The sequence below is a fragment of the Oncorhynchus masou genome, chromosome 24 (genome assembly GCF_036934945.1).
Source record: "Oncorhynchus masou masou isolate Uvic2021 chromosome 24, UVic_Omas_1.1, whole genome shotgun sequence".
NCBI lineage: Eukaryota > Metazoa > Chordata > Actinopteri > Salmoniformes > Salmonidae > Oncorhynchus > Oncorhynchus masou.
In genome coordinates, this window is record NC_088235.1 from 43,953,178 (window position 1) to 43,971,800 (window position 18,623).

Consider the following 18,623-nt stretch of genomic DNA (forward strand, 5'->3'; position numbering starts at 1 on the left):
CAACCCTCTCTGTCCCCGCTAACACAGACTGAGACATTACAACCCTCTCTGTCCCCGCCAACACAGACTGAGACATTACAACCCTCTCTGTCCCCGCTAACACAGACTGAGACATTACAACCCTCTCTGTCCCCGCCAACACAGACTGAGACATTACAACCCTCTCTGTCCCCGCTAACACAGACTGAGACATTACAACCCTCTCTGTCCCCGCTAACACAGACTGAGACATTACAACCCTCTCTGTCCCCGCTAACACAGACTGAGACATTACAACCCTCTCTGTCCCCGCTAACACAGACTGAGACATTACAACCCTCTCTGTCCCCGCCAACACAGACTGAGACATTACAACCCTCTCTGTCCCCGCTAACACAGACTGAGACATTACAACCCTCTCTGTCCCCGCTAACACAGACTGAGACATTACAACCCTCTCTGTCCCCGCTAACACAGACTGAGACATTACAACCCTCTCTGTCCCCGCCAACACAGACTGAGACATTACAACCCTCTCTGTCCCCGCTAACACAGACTGAGACATTACAACCCTCTTTGTCCCCGCTAACACAGACTGAGACATTACAACCCTCTCTGTCCCCGCTAACACAGACTGAGACATACAACCCTCTTTGTCCCCTCTAACCAGAGAGTGTGTGTGTGTGTCTGTGTAAGAACAGAGAGAACAGCAACAGGCTACTAACTGTGTGTCCAACAGTTGGCCCCCTGAAATAAGACCCTCACCTCATCCTCTCCTCTGGCTACATGCCAAGAGGCAGAGCACAAGTGGGCGTAATATGAGGAGTGTGTGTGTGGGTGTTTAACTATACAAGAAAAGTAAATGACCAACTGGGCCATTTTGTTAGTCCCCACAAGTTAAACTGCTATTTCTAGGGGGTTTAGTGTTAGGGTTAGAATTAGGTTTAGGGTTAGGAGCTAGGATTTGTTTTAGGGTTAGGAGCTAGGGTTAAGGTTAGGTTTTCGAGTTATGTTTAGGGTTAGGGGTTAGGGGTTAGGGAAAATTGGATTTTGAATGGGACTGAATTGTGTGTCCCCACACGGTTAGTTGTACTGTGTATGTGTATGAGATAGAGAGAGGGGGAGGGACAGAGAGAGAGTGAGAGAGAGGGGGGAGGGACAGAGAGAGGCAAAGAGAGGGATTGAAAAAGAGAAAGAAATAATCAAATAGAGATTGAGAAAAAGAGGGATAGAGAGAAACAGGTTGAAGACATAGTGGTGTTAGAGTGAACCGGAGAGTAAGCAAGTCAAAGAGAGAGGTTTTTAGAAGGATTGTGGAGTACCAAATTAAAGGGCTGTCTCGGTCTGTCTGTCTGTCTGTCTGTCTGTCTGTCTGTCTGTCTGTCTGTCTGTCTGTCTGTCTGTCTGTCTGTCTCACTCTGTCTGTCTCTCGCTCTCTTTGTCTGTCTGTCTTGCTCTCTCTTTGTCTGTCTATCTCTGTCTCTTGCTCTCTGTCAATCTCTGTCTCTCTCTCTTTGTCTGTCTATCTCTGTCTCTCTCTCTCTGTCTATCTCTGTCTCTCTCCCTCTCTCTGTCTGTCTGTCTATCTCTGTCTCTCTCTCTCTCTGTCTGTTTCTCTGTCTCCCTCTCTCGCTGGCTCTCTCAGTTGAGAGGTGTCACCCTTCGTGAAACTGCTGTCTTCTCTTTCGACTAGGGTTTACAGATCTGCTGCCACTTTTGAAAAGTGGTGGAGTGGTAGTGATAGTAAGAGAGAGAGCATGTGTGTGTGAGAGAAAAAGATTGTGTGTGTTTGTTAAAAACAGATCTTTCAGTTCTTCTATCGAATGTGTATCACGTTTTGGAAATCAACTAAATGTATTGAATTTATTAGAAAATGAAATAACTTGCCCAAGTTTTTAAAATGACATGAACAGAATGCATCAGTGATTCATATTCTTTGCAACTTTCTGAAGAGGCAACGGCACAGGAAGGCCCCTCTGTGTGTGTGTGTGTGGGGGTGCGTGCATGTCTACCACTTTGTGTAGCCGTTAGCGATGTTAATGATAACCGTCTTCAGGTAGATTGAAATGCCCTCCCAAAAACCTTCTCAATTAAAAGTTAACTACAAAGTAGCCTATGCCTACCTGGCTGAGTCATGATTATTTTGCAGTCCATTATATGTGAGCTACAGAAACACTGCCAGTGCATGTGTAGCTATACGCAAAAATCTACATCCCTTAGATTTTTCCCAGACCTCAAAAGTGGTCTGCTGATGTTTGAAAACCATAACAATGCTTAAACCATGACAATGGTTAAACCACATCTAATTTTGTTGTTGTTCTATTAAAAAAAGTGTGATATTGAAAACTCTCCCAGCTTTTTGTTGTTGTTGCCGTGGTACCGTTTTGGTATTGAGTATCGTGATACTAAACCTGGTATCATCAACAAAGTCATCATTTGGGTATCGCAACTGTACTTATGTATGTGTGTCTCTGAGTGTATAAGAGAGAGCAGGGGGGACGGGAGAGAGGTACCTGCTGCACTCTATTCACTTTGAACAGTTTCAGAAGGCTTTGCTTTCATTCTGTTGGTTTTGACTCTTCTCTACACAATGGAAACACAAGTTCAACATTTCCATTAAAGGCCCAGTTCAATCAAAATTCTGTTTGCCAGTGTTTTAAATCATATTGTACAACCACTGATGAAGCTGACATTGCTAAAGTGTGAAAATTCTACACAGGACCTTCTGATCAGTAGGTTTGCATGGGCGGGGGTTTTGCATTTTCATTGTGTCATCACCTTGCGGTAAATTGGTTAATAGACCAATAACAAAGTTTCTAACCTCTCTGCCAATAACAGCTAGTTTTCAGTTTTCCACTCCCCACAGACAATTCACAGACAGTAGTAGCAACATTCTTGCGTTAGAAATTCCATCACTTTTTTAACTCTACTGATGGTTTTCTCACAAGAAATGTTGCGTTATATGACGGATGTGCGTCATCTGCATACTGCCGGCTAGAGCGCACGTAAAGCCTAGATGATGAGATTATTATTATGGGCAAAAAAGCAAGATTCTTTTTATTTGTCAAGCTACAGCCAAGCAACGATTATCATGTCACCAGAATATGACCCTCAATATTAATTGGAAAGGAGCATCAAGCTCATCACAGTGCACTTTCACCTCCCTGTCAAGTTCATCATATCTTATTTCATCTGTAGTATAATAAATTGCATGGTGGAAGGACCACACATGTCATCACGTGACTCCAAGTTTACTTCAATACGATGGTTATTATATCAATATTTGTACGTTTTCACTGACATTTCTCGCATAATTCATTTCGAAGACACAAAAAAAATCCACTTTGTCTAGCGTATTTTGTTTTGTCGATATTTGGAAAGTTTACCGAAAAATGTTCCGTTTCCTCCAGACTGGTCATGACAGTTTTTATCCGACATGTACTTTTTACATGACATGTACTTTATCCGACATGTACTTTACACGACATGTACTTTATCCGACATGTACTTTACATGACATGTGCTTTATCCGACATGTACTTTACATGACATGTACTTTATCCAACATGTACTTTACATGACATGTACTTTATCCGACATGTACTTTACATGACATGTACTTTATCCGACATGTACTTTACATGACATGTACTATATCCGACATGTACTTTACATGAAATGTACTTTATCTGACACGTACTTTACATCAAGGATCATATCACCTTCACCCTACCTGACACCCTAGACCCACTCCAATTTGCTTACCGCCCCAATAGGTCCACAGACGACGCAATCGCAATCACACTGCACACTGCCCTAACCCATCTGGACAAGAGGAATACCTATGTAAGAATGCTGTTCATCGATTACAGCTCAGCATTTAACACCATAGTACCTTCCAAACTCGTCATTAAGTTCGAGACCCTGGGTCTCGACACCGCCCTGTGCAACTGGGTCCTGGACTTTCTGACAAGCCTCCTCAGGTGCGTTTTTAACGGACCTCTGAGACTATCACAGTGCAGGTGCATTTATACGGAGACTTGATTACACACAGTTGGATTGTATTTATCATCATTAGTCATTTCGGTCTACATTGGATCATTCAGAGATCCTCACTGAACTTCTGGAGAGAGTTTGCTGCACTGAAAGTAAAGGGGCTGAATAATTTTGCACGCCCAATTTTTCAGTTTTTGATTTGTTAAAAAAGTTTGAAATATCCAATAAATGTCGTTCCACTTCATGATTGTGTCCCACTTGTTGTTGATTCTTCACAAAAAAATACAGATTCATATCTTTATGTTTGAAGCCTGAAATGTGGCAAAAGGTCGCAAAGTTCAAGGGGGAAATATCAATAAATGTCGTTCCACTTCATGATTGTGTCCCACTTGTTGTTGATTCTTCACATACAGATTCCTTTATGTTTGAAGCCTGAAATGTTCGCAAAGAAGGGGCCGAATACTTTCGCAAGGCACTGTATATACTGTACTCTATACCATTTACTGCATCTTGCCTATGCCGCACAGCCATCGCTTATCCATATAGTTTTATGTACATATTCTTATTTATTCCTTTACACTTGTGTGTATAAGGTAGTTGTTGTGAAATTGTTAGATTACTTGTTAGATTTTACTGCACGGTCAGAACTAGAAGTACAAGCATTTCGCTACACTCACATTAATATCTGCTAACCATGTGTATGTGACCAATAAAATTGGATTTGATTTGACATGATATGTACATTATCCGACATGTACTTTACGTGACATATACTTTAGTGTTTGTGTGCGTGTGTGTTTGTGTGTGTGTGTGTGTGTGTGTGTGTGTGTGTGTATATGAGTGTGCATGAGTGTGTGTGTGTGTGTGTGTGTGTGTGTGTGTGTGTGTGTGTGTGTGTGTGTGTGTGTGTGTGTGTGTGTGTGTGTGTGTGTGTGTGTCTGTACACTGTGGGGTCGGTGCAGCTGTAGGTCTCCAGAAGAGCTGTAGAGACTTGCCAATATTTTCATTCCCTCTGCAGGCATTTCCGCACGCTAACAAAGGCCTCCCACAAGTGATGAAACCGAGAGGAAGCCACTTTTGTGAACAGCCACAACGGTTCTGGTTTGTGCACTACTGACCTGAGCTGACACGCACACGCGCGCACACACACACACACACTTCCTCTGTGGTCTCTGGTAAAGGAAGGATATGTGTGCTGTGCTGTAACACTGGTCATGATTCTTCAGAGTGCCTGACTAGTAGAACTGTTAGAAAAATGTAAAATGTTGATACACACACATCCACAAAAAGCAAGGCCCAATGCAGACGTTTTTATATCAATATCAAATCATATGGGTTGGCAGCTAGACTTCTTTCGGCATCCCAAATGGCAAGCTAACGTTAGCATTGCTAAAACAATCATTAGTCCCGGTTAAGCATGACTGGGCACCACTCGACTTTCAGGAGTCACTATGGAGGAGATTTCTTTCGAACGTTCATAACAATGGTGTGAACGAGTGACGGAGGTGCAACCCATGAATGTAGTGCTCTACTTTTGACCACGGCACTATGTCCCCTGGTCAACAGTAGTGCACTATGTAGTGAATAGTGTGTGCACTATGTAGGGAATATGGTGCCTTTTGGGACACATCCTCTGACACACGCTCAGCCCCATGAACACAGTTCTAGCCTTCTGGAGAAAATAACCTCACTAATTACTGGGTCTGACTTTGGTCCTGGCCACAAAGAGGGAGGGAGAGAGGGGGAGGGGGAGAGGGAGGGAGGGAGAAAGCGAGATGGAGGGAAGGGAGAGAAAGAGAGAGGGAGGGTAGGAAACAGACCGCATCCGCCTGTGCATTCCTCCATGCTGTGTCATTCCGGTGCAGTGTTTCCCTTATACTGTGGTTTTCTTCCTGCAAGGCGGAGGGAGGAAGGGCCCAGGGCGTCTGATGCTACACCATCTAGGCCCTGCACACACCTAGGCTGGTTAAACCAGACTGAATGCTGCACAGCTCACTATTGTTTCACTCTAGTCTGGTTTAACCAGGCTAGCAGACATCAATGTTTACTATTGTAATCAAGAGCTTGCAGGCGGAAGGCAATAGATTTGGCAGCGGAGCCATGGAGTTACTCAGAGGTGACAAAGGGGGCTGCATTGTGGTCTTGCTGGCATGACTGACTGACTGACTGACTGGCTTGCTGACTTAAGTCCTTGTTTTGAGAGGGCTTGTGAGCCATAGCACTGGACCGAATTAAGTCATCACTCTTTATATGAAGGTGCCTACTAGCATTCTTCAGTTTACTGTAAACAATGGATTGTATCAGTGAAGTATATAGTGCCTTCAGAAAGTATTCACACCCCTTGACGTTTTCCACATTTTGTTGTTTTACAAAGTGGGATTAAAATGGATTTAATTGTAAACAAAACACTGTAATGTCGAAGTGAAAGGAAAATTATATAATTTATTAAACATTCATGAAAAAGAAACACTAGTATATCTTGATTAGATAAGTTTCCACCCCTCTGAGTCAATACTTGTTAGAAGCACCTTTGGCAGCTATCTCTCAGTGCTTTGCACACCTGGTTTGTACAATATTGGCCCATCATTTTTTACATTTATTCTTCAAACTCTGGTTGTTAATCATTGCTCAACAGCCATTTTCAAGTCTTGCCATAGATTTAGAAGCCAATTTAAATCAAAACTGTAACTAGGCCACTCAGGAACATTCAATGTCATCTTGGTGAGCAACTCCAGTGTAGACTTGACCTTGTGTTTTAGGTTATTGTCCTGCTGAAAGATGACTTTGTCTCCCATTGTATATTGGAAAGCAGACTGAACCAGGTTTTTCTCTAGGATATTACCTGCGCTTAGCTCTATTTAATTTCTTTAAAAAAAATCAAAATCCCTAGTCCTTGCCGATGACAAGCATACCCATAACATGATGCAGCCACCACCATGCTTGAAAATATGAAGAGTGTTACTCAGTGATGTGTTGGATTTGCCACAAACATAATATTTTCTATTCAGGAAAAAAGGTTAATTTCTTTGTCAATGTTTTTGCAGTATCATGTTTTGGAATATGTTTTGTTTTGTACAGGCTTCCTTCTTTTCACTCTGTTATTTAGGTTAGTGTTGTGGAGTAACTACGATGTTGTTGATCCATTCTCAGTGTTCTCATATCACGTAGGGCTGTGACATTCATGGAATTCCGGATGACGGTTATTGTCCAACCAAATAACCGCAGTCACCGTTATAACTGTTCAAATAGACGCATTTTCTCTTCTCCCCCGCTCTGGACTGCATGTGCTGCCATAGAGATAGAATGAGTAAAACGGGTGTCCCCTTTCAAGTCCATTATGGTACAATGGGTGGACTGGCGGCCATTGCGAGTGTACCCATGAGAGCAAAGCAGGAAGTGTACTAATTAAATGTTAGTTAAATTTAGCAGACGTGCTTATCCAGAGCGACTTATGTGAGTGCATACATCTTCATACCTTTTTGGTACTCATGCGATAGACCTCTATGTCCTGTGATTTGTTGATTCAACTCAACGGACATTACAAAAAATACATTCCATTGCGTCAGCCACATTAGTTAACATCATTTGAATTAACATTCCACATTACCATAAATCATTGCATCACAATACCAGGCAGCCATTGTGAGTGTACCTATGAGTTTACCAGTCAAATAGATGTGGTAAAGAGGTCAATGGTAACGCAGACCATGGGGGATAGAAGAAGGACACTAGATGGGCTCACATTCAACAAGTCTGATCTAACAAAGAGGACATTCATTAAATCCGTCCTGATTGATGTATTGTAACAGGCCCACAATGTGGTTACTAAAGTTCAATTTTGATATATTTGGCTGTTTTCTCTGCATTGAGAAGTTTGACCTTTTCAGGTTTAGAAGAAGTGAATGCTAAATGCTAACTCCCGTTCGTATAAGCTTGGTAGCATAGCTAGCATACAGAGTTCGGAAGGACGTCTGTATCTTTGTAGTGACTGGGTGTATTGATACACCATCCCAAGCCTAATTAATAACTTCACCATGTTCAAAGGGATATTCAGTGTCTGCTCTTCTTATTTTTTTACACATTTACCAATTTGTGCCCTTCTTTGAGAGTCATTGGAAAATCTCCCTGGTTTTAGTGGTTGAATCTGTGCTTGAAATTCACTACTCGATTGAGACCTTACAGGCAATTAATTATATGTGAGGGGTACAAAAATCATATTATTAACCACTATTATTGAACACATTTGTTGTTCTCGAGGCAGCTGTATTCTCCTCACACATCTGAAAGGCTTATATTTGATTTCAGAAAGAGACGAGCACTCAAAACAAACATTCAAGATTCTTTAAACCAACCCAGGTTCACGCCGCTATTCACATATTTTCTATGTTCTCTCTTTCTGTTGTGTGTGGTGCCTATCCCATTCCCTGTACACCGATCTGAAATAGACTGATCCATTCTCAGTGGAATACTGTGACAATGACATCACACATGCAGCCCGCTGTGCTGCAGCTGAAAGTACTTGAGATTCAAAATGGAAGACTTACACATTGCTTTTTTGACATTTTACTTTTTAACCTCTCTCTCTCTCTCTCTCGCTCTCTCTCTCGCTCTTGCTCTCGCTCCCCCTCTCTCTGCACTGTAGTCTAACATCTTGGTGCTATGATTAGTAATGTGCTCCCAGTGTCCTTGGAGCATAGCCTAATAAGCTCTGACACAAACACACGCACGCTAGTCCCTGTTTTTGATTTCCCATTGGTTCGATGAACGAAGCCATACGTTTCCTGACAGGTAAAACAGAAAAAAGTGAACATTAAAGATCCGAAGTGAACATTTTGCCTCTACTGGGAACATATATATATTTTAGTTGCAGGGAAGTTCTGAGAATGTTTTACTATGGTTTTCCTTCAAGGTGTCACATATACTCCCTCTCTGACCTCTAGGTCATCAGGCTTCTGATTATCCTGCTCACCTGTCACGATCGTCTCACGCACCTGCACCTCATGACAGTCACCTGGACTCCATCACGTCCTTGATTATCTCCCCTATATCTGTCACTCCCCTTGGTTCTTTCCTCAGGTGTTATTGACTGTTTTCATGTCGGTGCGTTGTTTGTGTTTCGTGTTCGTCGGTTCTTTTATTTATTAAAACACTCACTCCCTGAACTTGCTTCCCAACTCTCAGCGCACTCGTTACACATGGTTTTATTAACGTTCTGTGAATGGAAACTATAGGTAATTTGAGAACATTCTCTAAATGTTGTGAATGTTTTGAACAAAATGTAAAGGTTATTTGGAGGTTTTTGAATAACTTCCTTAAAACTTTCACTGAATGTTCAATAAGAATTTTAATAACACTTATAGTTTAGTTTGGGTTAAATGTTTGAACTCCAAGCACAGATTGTAATAGAATGAATAGAACGGCATCCTCATTCCTGTCAATTATGGCATTATGGGTAGACTGGCAGTCATTCCGAGTGTACCCATAGGAGCAAAGCAGGAAATGTGACAGCGTAAAGCAAACCCCTGCACTGTGTGTGACTGTGAGAGCGAAGTCTTGCATCTCACTCATCTCAACATCTGTGGTGCTGCTCGTGGCAACGTCACTTCACTGAGTCTACCTTCAGCATAATTTGAATTAACATTCTTCAGTTTCATTATGTTGTTAAGAGTCCATGCTTACAGCAGAAACAGACTCAACCGCACGAATGCCCTCCTGTCCTGTCTTCAGTCAAGCTTTTTTTTGTGGAATGAACAGCTAAGATGGTTATTTTATTTTCATGACATTCTTCATCCATAACCGTAGGTTACATGGTCATAGGGTAATTGTGCCAGCCCGAGTGTGTATGTATGTGAAAGTCCATGACTGTCCCATTAAGAGATTTGCAGATAGCAGTTTGAGACGACCAAAAGTTGAGCAGCAATAGTCTTCTCCTGTGTGGCTCAGTCGGTAGAGCATGGCGCTTACAACGCCAAGCGTCGTGGGTTCGATTCCCGCTGGGGCCACCCATATGCAAAAGTAGTGGCCCCAGCCGACTTGTAAGTCGCTTTGGACAAAAGCGTCTGCTAAATGGGATATATTATATATTATATTATTCTCTAATATACAGTTGAAGTCGGATGTTTACATACATACAGTCATTAAAACTCATTTTTCAACCACTCCACAAATTTTTTGATAACAAACTATAGTTTTGGCAAGTCGGTTAGGACATCTACTTTGTGCATGACACAAGTAATGTTTCCAACAATTGTTTACAGACAGATTATTTCACTTATAATTCACTGTATCACAATTCCAGTGGGTCAGAAGTTTACATACACTAAGTTGACTGTGCCTTTAAACAGCTTGAAAAATGCCCAAAAATTATGTAATGGCTTTAGAAGCTTCTGATATGCCAATTGACATAATTTGAGTCAATTGGAGGTGTACCTGTGGATGTATTTCAAGGCCTACCTTCAAACTCAGTGCCTCTGAGCCTTTGCTTGACATCATGGGAAAATCAAAAGAAATCAGCCAAGACCTCAAAAAAAACTGTAGACCTCCACAAGTCTGGTTTATCCTTGGGAGCAATTTCCAAATGCCTGAAGGTACCACGTTCATCTGTACAAACAATAGGATGCAAGTATAAACCATGTGGGATCATGCAGCCGTCATACCGCTCAGGAAGGAGACGCGTTCTGTCTCCTGGAGATGAACGCACTTTGGTGCGAAAAGTGCAAATCAATCCCAGAACAACAGCAAAGGACCTTGTGAAGACGCTGGAGGAAACAGGTACAAAAGTATCTATATACACAGTAAGACGAGTCCTATATCGCCGTAACCTGAAAGGCCGCTCAGTAAGGAAGAAGTCACTGCTCCAAAACCACCATAAAATAGCCAGACTACGGTTTGCAACTGCACATGGGGACAAAGATCATACATTTTGGTGAATGTCCTCTGGTCTGATGAAACAAAACTAGAACTGTTTGGCCATAATTACCATCGTTATGTTTGGAGGAAAGAGGGGGAGGCTTGCAAGCTGAAGAACACCATCCCAACCGTGAAGCACAGGGGTGGGAGCATCATGTTGTGGTGGTGCTTTGCTGCAGGAGGGACTGGTGCACTTCACAAAATAGATGGCATCATGAGGCAATGACCCCAAGAATACTTCCAACGTTGTGGCAAAATGGCTTAAGGACAACAAAGTCAAGGTATTGGAGTGGCCATCACAAAGCCCTGACCTCAATCCTATAGAAAATGTGAACTGAAAAAGCGTGTGCGAGCAAGGACGCCTACAAACCTGACTCAGTTACACCAGTTCTGTCAGGAGGAAGGGGACAAAATTCACCCAACTTAATGTGCGAAGCTTCTGGAAGGCTACCTGAACGTTTGACCCAAGTTAACCTGTCTGGGGAACCCCGTTCCGCTAGCGGAACCCCTCGCCAGCAGCCAATGAAATTGCAGGGCGCCAAATACAAAACAACAGAATTCTCATAAATCAAATTACTCAAACATACAAGTATTAGGCACCATTTTAAAGATACAATTCTCGTTAATCCAGCCACAGCGTCTGATTTCAAAAATGCTTTACAGCAAAAGCTCCACAAACGATTATGTTAGGTCACCACCAAGTCACAGAAAACCCCAGCCATTTTTTCAGCCAAAGAGAGGAGTTACAAAAAGCAAAAATCACTAACCTTTGATGATCTTCATCAGATGACACTCATAGGACTTCATGTTACACAATACACAATGTATGTTTTGTTCGATAAAGTGCATATTTATATTTGAGTACGGAGCTCAGAACCCAAACCAGCCAAAATAAATATCCACCATGTTGCGCAGTCAACATTAGTCAGAAATAGCATTATAAATATTCACTTACCGTTGATGATCTTCATCAGAATGCACTCCCAGGAATCCCAGTTCCACAATAAATGTTTGATTTGTTCGATAATGTTCATCATTTATGTCCATATACCTCCTTTTGTTAGGGCGTTTGCTAAACAAATCGAAACGCGCGTGCAACCTCCAGCGGAAAGGTCTGACGAGAATTCCAAAAAGTTATATTACTGATCGTAGAAACATATCAAATGATGTATAGAATCAATCTTTAGGATGTTTTCATCATAAATGTTCAATAAAGTTCCAACCGGAGAATTCCATTGTCTGTCGAAGAGCAATGGAACGGGAGCTACCTCATGTGAATGCGCGTGACTGAGCTCGTGGCTGCTGGCAGACCTCTGACTTATTCCCCTCTCATTCAGCCCCCCTTCATAGTCGATGCATCAAACAACATTCTAAAGACAGTTGACATCTAGTGGAAGCCTTGGGAAGTACAACATAAACAATATCCCACTGTATCTTCAATAGGGGCTGAGTTGAAAAACTACAAATTTCCCACTTCCTGTTTGGATTTGTTTTTTGCCTGCCATATGAGTTCTGTAATACTCACAGACAACAGTTTTAGAAACGTCAGAGTGTTTTCTATCCAATACTACTAATAACATGCATATATTAGCATCTGGGAATGAGTAGGAGGCAGTTTACTCTGGGCACACTTTTCATCCAAACGTGAAAATGCTGCCCCCTTTCCCAATGAAGTTAAACAATATAAAGGCAATGCAACCAAACACTAATTGAGTGTATGTAAACTTCTGACCTACTGGGAATGTGATGAAATACATAAAAGCTGAAATAAATCATTCTCTCTGCTGTTATTCTGACATTTCACATTCTTAAAATAAAGTGGTGATCCTAACTGACCTAAGGCAGGGAATGTTTACGAGGATTAAATGTCAGGAATTGTGAAAAACGGAGTATAAATGTATGTGGCTAAGGTGTGTGTAAACTTCCGACTTCAACTGTATATTAAAGGTGTATGGAAACACTAGGCTTTCAAACACCAGCTAACTGTAACTGTAAATTGCCATATTGGCATTGTTGCATTATTGGTAGGAGAGTTTTGGATTTACTGAGACCATTACCTCTGTGAGCATACTTTTCTGGTGTCAAACCATTTATGAATACATGATTCATTTTGAAAGCTGAGAAACAGCCATTTTACAATAATATGACATGCACCACGTGACTCAAATGGTAATCAGTCAAGAAGAAACACCTGTGAAAATGTGTATCTTACACCCCTTTTCCCAAACAACTGATATTTACCACACTTCCTAATGAATATTGAGAAAATCTTTCTTACTTTGTAAGGGTTGATCATCTGAAATCAGAATTGTAATATGGTTTACTGTGAATTAATTACATACGTTTTAGTTACCGGTTGTATTTTTCTAGAATTGTATGAAATTTTCTGTGATCAGACACTTTCTTATCTGGATGGTATATTAAACACATACAGTACCAGTCAAAAGTTTGGACACACCTACTCATTCCAGGGTTTTTCTTTATTTTGACTATTTTCTACATTGTAGAATAATAGTGAAGACATCAAAAAGATGAAATAATAGATATGGAATCATGTAGTAACCATAAAAGTGTTAAACAAATCAGAATATATTTTATATTTGAGATTCTTCAAAGTAGACACCCTTTGCCTTATTGAAAGCTTTGCACACTCTTGGCATTCTCTCAACCAGCTTCCCCTGGAATCCTTTTCCAACAGTCTTGAAGGAGTTCCCACATATGATAAGCACTTTTTGGCTGCTTTTCCTTCACTCTTCGCTCCCAAGTGGTGCAGCTGTCTTTTTGATTACTACATGAATCTCTTTGCTCAGCTTTCCTTCATGATGTTTTTCATTCCTCTTTAATCTCTATTCATCTCTTATTAGAAACTATGAGAGTTCAAAAGGAGTCCATCTTCAAGTGGCTATTGTTTCTAGACTCAATCTGAAAGGCTTGCTGACAACAACAATCAATCTGAAAAGCTTGCTGAACATTCAGCAATGTTTCTGTTTAATATTTGGTGACTATTGGTCATACTTTCTCCGTTGCTGTGTGGGGTTTTGGGATGGGAGCGGGTTGAGGCTTCTTCCGTGTAGAAATGTCTTGGACAGCTGATCCAGTCTGTGATTGGCTGTTAACAAAAATCAAGTGGGATTTGGGAACTAGAGGGGCTGCTCTAATCCAAACCATGGGCCAGAAGCCTCTCTGGACACTACTGTACTTTACTACTGTACTTACTACACCAGTATCCAGTTTCAAAGAGTCTCGATGAGACGAGTCAAACGCTCCTCCAGCACGCCACAACAAGATACCAATACTTTGATGTTATCGCGAAAAAAAATATATATATATTTTGATGGAAATAAAAAGTGATAATTTACAGTTGTTATTGTTCGTCTTTTGGAAGATTATGGAAGATCATATTTTACAACTAACCTGTCCGATAATAGTTACCAACAACAATGTATGCATCATCATAACATCCATCTACAATGATTTATGGTAAAGAACTCTCATTGAATTGTCATGCCAAACATGTTTGCAAGAGAGCAGAAACAGACTCAGACTGGTACCCAGGTTTGTTCCTCCTGCCCTGTAAAGTGTTGCAAAATGATGATAACTTTCCCCAAATCCAGAGGTTTTCCAGATATCCTGGTTCCAGGCTTACGGATTTCCTGCTTATACCCTTCTGATTCAGAGAATTTTCCAACCCAGGATTACTAAAAAAACGTGGGAATTTTGGGAATTGTTCAACCCTACTCCTGTACCAAACCTAATATTTTCTACAGGTTTTGTACTGAGTGGTCCTAATATGTTCTGTTTTCTGTTCTTCATTTCAGGCGTGTTTTATGATTGATGAGGAAGTAGCGAAGGCTTTGGTTAATAGGAAACACAGGAACCTCCCTCTCCGCTGGTAAGACATGGTGATTTACGAGCCCTCTCTGCTCATCATGCACAGCATCTGCTCTCACAGACAGACACAGCTGCATCCCAAATGGCACTCTATTCCCTATTTAGTGCACTACTTGTGCCCAGATGGAGGGACTTTAAAGAAAACAGAAGCAGTCCTGTTGGGTTTGGAAATTGGGGTTGCTGTTTGAGCAACCAGAGAGGACAGGCAAATTACCATTTTGATTGGTATTGTTTTGGCTGGAAGAGAGGGGCTTTGACAAACTATTGCTTGACACTGTCCTTCCCTCCACACTTGACAAGGCGTCTGTAGTTAGACCAGCCGCACCCTTTAGCCAAATGTACATCTACTGTGAAACCATCAAAGAAACCATCATCATAGAAGAAGCATCATTGGTCCTTTGTTATGGTTGATTTAAAGAGGGTCACTTTTTGGTTGTTTACATGAGAGTAACAGGGCCAGTATTCATAAAGAGTAGGAATGCTGATCTAAGATCAGGTTCCCCCAGTCCATATCATTTCATTAATTGTAATCTAAAATGTACAACTGATCCTAGATCAGCACTCTTACTCTAAATAGGCCCGGTCCTATTAGAAGCTAACCCAGATTACTCTCCCGCGAGTCCTGCAACGGGTGTAGGGTGAAGAATTATCCTGGGTCAGTTTTGATTTTCCCCACTAATGATTAAGGTTTGGACTGGGGAGGGAAGCTGATCCTAGCTCTGTACCTAGGGTAAACCCTAGAGCTCTGAAACGTGAACAGCCTTGTAATTGCCAATGTTGAGCCAATTCTCATTTACCACCTCTGACTATTGATCTGTCTCTATCAATACTAATATCAATCTCCAGGAGAAGGCTATGGTTGTGTCCTAAAATCGCACCCAATTTCCTATATTGTGCACTGGGCTCTGGTCAAAAGTAGTGCCCTATATACGGAATAGGGTGCCATTTGGGACGTGGTCAACAACAGAAACCCCAGCTGCCTAGTTTCTCCCATCAAGTAATTGCAGCAGTAGAGAGCTAGCGTGTACCTAGCAAACAATGGAAACATGGCTGAATACAGAATACACACAAATGATCCTTTCATTACATGAGGGTATAGAGCAGTATACACACATTGGATGTGTTAATGAGTGCGATTCATTCACAATATGGAGCCGTGTTGCTCTTTTCTTACCATCATGGTACTGACCATTCTTCTTGCTGTGTTAATTACAGTGTTACAGGATGCAACATCTTTGTGTAGAACGTGTGTAGAACATCATCAGTGTTTGTGTACATGTGATAAAACATCAAAGGCTGGAAGGTGAATATCTTTGGTGGTATTTTCACATTCTGCATTATGCTAATAAAGGGGAGGAGCCAGATTGCGAGAAGAGGGAAATATGAAGGGAGAGCGAGGGAGAGAGATGAGATAGGAGGAGAAGGAAAGAGGGAGAGAGAAAGACAGATGGAGCCTGAAGTGAATAATAGATGCAACCTGTGATTTGTGAGAAGAAAAGAAAGGAGAGAGGCTGAGAGAAACCTCAAGTCATGCATATCATATTACGCATTTTCCCGTTACCACATTTTATTATCTTGTGTGTCTGTATGTGTGCAGTCACATTAACCAGGATGGTTGCCGAGCTCTAGTGCTGAGCGATAAAATGTATTTTTTTTGTGCGGATATTAAACAACTAATTGACCGATGACGGTTCAATTACTTGAATTACATTTAGTTTTTTTTTTGTGTGTGAGCTCAATGCGCTGCTTCTCTAGAGAGGAATCTAATTATTCACAAGATAAATTTAGTCAAGAACTGTAGGGGCGTGGGCTGAAGGGAGTTGTAGTTTTCATTAGTCAAATATTCAACCTAGTTCAGCGCAGAAACATGGTAACTAACTACAATGACCATAATCCATTGCGCACGTCCCAGACTCGGACAAAGACGGACAGCCTACATCCAGACCGCATGAGAGAGGATTGTACAGAACACAATGACGAGAGGGATAGAGACAGTTTGTAAAGTAGCTCTACCCGGTTGATAGTTGTGGTAGTTGGTTATAAGCAGTCTTGAAAGTATGCCTTATTTACTTTGAAGATCTATTGCAATTATTTTGTCAGACAGCTCTGCAGCATACCTAAGCAGCTACTAGCTAGCCAGATAGCTGTTAGCCTAGCTAAATAGGATGACTCAAAGACAGTACAGTATGGGGAGCACAGAGATAATGTTAGATAGTTGTCTGGCTGGCCTCTAGTGTCTGAGCAGAGATGGGAATGAAGGAATGAAAAACTAAGTAATATATTATTATTTATAGTAATTTCCTAATTTTCTATTGATGTCGACCTAACAGAGACAATGGAATGTTTTCAATATTTTGACAATTGAATGTTCAGTATTTTTGGCTGTGGAATTCCCGTTAAAAAGCCATAAATCATTTTAATGTCATTATTTCATAATATATTTAATGTTTAAAAAAATTATCGTAACCGAAATCAAAAACCGTGATTATTTTTTAAGAACCGGAATATAACTGAACCAAGCACTAGTCGTACAGCACTGCTCTGGAATGCCTTGTCTGGTATTTCCTCATTCTTCATAAACACACTGCGAGTGTGTCTGTGTGCATGTGCACGCCTGTGCGTATATATGCAGATTGGATGTATTTCAGAACTGCACTGTTGACTCACTGCTCTGAAGAAACAGCCTGTTTCTGTCAGCAGCTATTGGCTATTGCGCCATCTCACAGAGGGAAGCTCGTCACTGTATCAGAACGAATCTGAATGAATAACATCATTTCATCTAAATGAATAAAAATCATCTGATTATGACAATGCCATGTGTTCTATTTCTACCTCTCCAGTCATTTGGTATTCTGATAAGTTGAGTGATAGTCAGTGATACTGTGTGTGTATGTGTGGTACTGCGTGTGTCTGTGGCACTGTGGTAATGTGTGTCTGTGTGGTACTGTGTGTGTATGTGTGGTACTGTGGCACTGTGTGGTAATGTGTGATACTGTGTGGTACTGTGTGTGTCTGTGTGGTACTGCGTGTGTCTGTGTGATACTGTGTGTATGTGTGGTACTGCGTGTGTCTGTGTGGTACTGTGGCACTGTGTGGTAATGTGTGATACTGTGTGTATCTGTGTGGTACTGCGTGTGTCTGTGTGATACTGTGTGGTACACAGAGCTGTCTTGATTGAGAGTCGTAATGCGCTCACTGCTTTTCACAGATTAGTAGGTCATTTCTGTGTCAAACTAAAAAGATTGATAGAGATTAAAAAGCAGTGTTGTCCGGTTATCCAACATGGCCTCACACAGACTAGTGTGTGTGTGTGTGTGTGTGTGTGTGTACTCCCGCATGTGTATGTGTGTCGATAATACGAGCACACGTGTCTGTGTGTCTGCTCCGTAAATGCGTATGTGAATAATGGGGTCATTCTTCAGCCTTCTTCTGTGTGACTGGGCCGGTACAGTGGTGTGGTTTCCCCTCCTGAGGCTGAGAGCCAGAGAGGGGGAGCTGGAAATAGCTGTGCCTGGGTCAGTAGCGCCACAGATGGGCCTCGGGGCCTCTCTCTCCCCCTGAACAGTCTGCCTGGATGGAGGTGCTGTCAGACAACCAGACCACCTTTTATCCAGGTCACATCACATGAATGATGAATAGGCTTCATTCAGTCAAACCAGGGTCGTATTCATTAGTGAAAAACGTCGCAAAATATTTTTTGCAATGTCTTATTGAACAAATTCAGGTAGGCCCCTCCCTGTTTCAGCCTGTTCGCTTCCGTTTGGTTCCGTTTATTTTGTGTACTGTAAGCCCCAGGTAGTCTCCTCACATATGTGCAGAAGTAGTATTGCTGATGTTGTGGTATACAT

At 41.6% G+C, this 18,623-nt stretch overlaps 1 protein-coding gene and 1 non-coding gene across 8 annotated transcripts in view; both read left to right on the top strand.

The window, feature by feature from the left end:
• The window catches only part of LOC135512231 (zinc finger MIZ domain-containing protein 1-like), a 213,158-nt gene that overhangs the window by 90,032 nt on the left and 104,503 nt on the right, over window positions 1-18,623 (top strand). For 5 of the 7 annotated variants that reach the window (XM_064934032.1, XM_064934030.1, XM_064934026.1 and 2 more), the window contains one exon: window positions 14,703-14,776. The exons of the other annotated variants lie outside the window; for them this stretch is intronic. The gene's annotated coding sequence lies outside the window, so the exon portion shown is untranslated. The remainder of the gene's footprint in view (window positions 1-14,702; window positions 14,777-18,623) is intronic. 7 annotated transcript variants of the gene reach the window in all.
• Window positions 9,908-9,977, top strand: trnav-uac (transfer RNA valine (anticodon UAC)). The gene has a single exon. It is a non-coding gene; the product is annotated as a tRNA-Val (tRNA).